This window comes from Gossypium arboreum, unplaced genomic scaffold (genome assembly GCF_025698485.1).
Source record: "Gossypium arboreum isolate Shixiya-1 unplaced genomic scaffold, ASM2569848v2 Contig00202, whole genome shotgun sequence".
Classification (NCBI taxonomy): Eukaryota; Viridiplantae; Streptophyta; class Magnoliopsida; order Malvales; family Malvaceae; genus Gossypium; species Gossypium arboreum.
The window spans coordinates 21,274-24,432 of record NW_026440319.1 but is presented as its reverse complement, the minus strand read 5'-3'; the positions used below and the strand labels follow the sequence as shown (position 1 = coordinate 24,432).

General features: G+C 39.3%; 1 pseudogene; it reads left to right on the top strand.

Moving 5' to 3' along the window:
* On the top strand, positions 1-3,159 carry LOC128288318 (DNA-directed RNA polymerase subunit beta-like; annotated as a pseudogene).

Genomic DNA, 3,159 nt, shown 5'->3' with positions numbered 1-3,159 from the left:
ATGCTCGGGGATGAAAATGGGGAAATGTCTACAATACCTGGGTTGAATCAGATACAATTTGAAGGATTTTGGGTTCATGGATCGGGGCTTAACAGAAGAACTTTATAAGTTTCCAAAAATTGAAGATACAGAGCAAGAAATTGAATTTCAATTATTTGTGGAAACATATCAATTGGTGGAACCGTTGATAAAAGAAAGGGATGCTGTATATGAATCACTCACATATTCTTCTGAATTATATGTATCCGCAGGATTAATTTGGAAAACCAGTAAGGATATGCAAGAACAAACAATTTTTATTGGAAACATTCCTTTAATGAACTCCCTCGGAACTTCTATAGTAAATGGAATATACAGAATTGTGATCAATCAAATATTGCAAAGCCCTGGTATCTATTATCGATCAGAATTGGATCATAACGGAATTTCGGTCTATACTGGTACCATAATATCAGATTGGGGAGGGAGGTTAGAATTAGAGATTGATAGAAAAGCAAGGATATGGGCTCGTGTAAGTAGGAAACAGAAAATATCTATTCTAGTTCTATCATCAGCTATGGGTTCGAATCTAAGAGAAATTTAGAGAATGTTTGCTACCCTGAGATTTTCTTTTCTTTCCTGACCGATATGAAAAAAAAAAATTGGGTCAAAGAAAATGCCATTTTGGAGTTTTATCAACAATTTTCTTGTGTAGGGATCCGGTATTTTCTGAATCCTTGTAAGGAATTACAAAAGAAATTCTTTCAGCAAAGATGAATTAGGAAGGATTGGTCGACGAAATATGAACCAGAGATTGAATCTTAATATACCTCAGAACAATACATTTTTGTTACCGCGAGATATATTGGCAGCTGCGGATCGTTTGATTGGAATGAAATTTGGAATGGGTACACTTGATATGAATCATTTGAAAATAAGCGTATTCGTTCTGTAGCGGATCTCTTACAAGATCAATTCGGATTGGCTCTGGTTCGTTTAGAAAATGTAGTTAGAGGAACTATATGCGGAGCAATTAGGCATAAATTGATACCGACTCTCAGAATTTGGTAACTTGACTCCATTAACAACCACTTATGAATCCTTTTTCGGATTACACCCATTGTCTCAAGTTTTGATCGAACAAATCCATTGACACAAATAGTGCATGGGAGAAAATTGAGTTATTTGGGCCCTGGAGGATTGACCGCGAACTGCTAATTTTCGGATACGAGATATCCATCCTAGTCACTATGGACGCATTTGCCCAATTGACACGTCTGAAGGGATCAATGTTGGACTTATCGGATCCTTAATTCATGCCAGGATTGGTCATTGGGGGTCTTAGAAAGTCCATTTTATAAAATTGAGAGATCAAAAAGCACAGATGCTTTATTTATCCCCAAGTCGAGATGAATATTATATGGTAGCGGCAGGAAATTCTTTGGCCTTGAATCAGGGTATTCAGGAAGAACAGGTTGTTCCGGCTCGATACCGCCAAGAATTCCTGACTATTGCATGGGAACAAGTTCATCTTCGAAGTATTTTTCCTTTTCAATATTTTTCTATTGAGCTTCCTCATTCCTTTATCGAGCATAATGACGCGAATCGGGCTTTAATGAGTTCTAATATGCAACGCCAAGCAGTTCCGCTTTCTCGTTCCGAGAAGTGCATTGTTGAACTGGTTGGAACGCCAAGTGGCTCTAGATTCAGGAGTTCCCGCTATAGCCGATCACGAGGGAAAGATCATTTCCACCGATACTGACAAGATTATTTTATCGGGCAATGGAGATGCTCTAGGCATTCCATTAGTTATGTATCAACGTTCCAACAAAAATACTTGTATGCATCAAACTGCCCGGGTTCGGCGGGTAAATGCATTAAAAGGGTAAATTTTAGCGGACGGTGCCGCTACGGTTGGTGGCGAACCTGCTTTGGGCAAAACGTACTAGTAGCTTATATGCCATGGAAGGTTACAATTTTGAGGATGCGGTACTCATTAGCGAGCGTCTAGTATATGAAGATATTTATACTTTTTTCACATACGAAAATATGAAATTCAGACTCATGTGACAAGCCAAGGTCCTGAAAGAATCACTAACGAAATACCGCACCTAGAAGCCCATTTACTCCGCAATTTAGACAAAAATGGAATTGTGATGCTGGGATCTTGGGTGGAGACAGGCGATATTTTAGTAGGTAAATTAACGCCTCAGGTGGCGAAAGAATCATCGTATGCTCCAGATAGATTATTACGGGCCATACTTGGGATTCAGGTATCCACTTCAAAGGAAACCTGTCTAAAATTACCTATAGGTGGAGGGTCGAGTCATCGATGTGAGATGGGTCCAGAAAAAGGGGTTCTAGTTATAATCCGAAACGATTCGTGTCTATATTTCACAGAAACGCGAAATCAAAGTAGGCGATAAAGTAGCCGGAAGGCATGGAAATAAAGGGATCATTTCAAAAATTTTACCTAGACAGGATATGCCTTATTTGCAAGACGGAAGACCTGTTGATATGGTCTTCAACCCATTAGGAGTACCTTCACGAATGAATGTAGGACAGCTATTTGAATGCTCGCTTGGTTAGCAGGAGTCTACTAGATAGACATTATCGAATAGCACCATTTGATGAGAGATATGAACAAGAGGCTTCGAGAAAACTAGTGTTTTCCGAATTATATCAAGCCAGTAAGCAAACAGCGAATCCATGGGTATTTGAACCCGAATATCCAGGAAAAAGCCGAATATTTGATGGAAGAACGGGAGGCCCCTTTGAGCAACCTGTTATAATAGGAAAACCTTATATCTTGAAATTAATTCATCAAGTTGATGATAAAATACATGGGCGTTCCAGTGGACATTATGCACTTGTTACACAACAACCACTTAGAGGAAGGTCCAAGCAAGGAGGACAACGGGTAGGAGAAATGGAGGTTTGGGCTCTAGAGGGATTTGGTGTTGCTCATATTTTACAAGAAATGCTTACTTATAAATCTGATCATATTAGAGCTCGCCAAGAAGTACTTGGGACTACGATCATTGGAGGAACAATACCTAAACCCGAAGATGCTCCAGAATCTTTTCGATTGCTCGTCCGAGAATTACGATCTTTGGCTCTGAACTGAATCATTTCCTTGTATCTGAGAAGAACTTCCAGATTAATAGGAAGGAAGCTTAA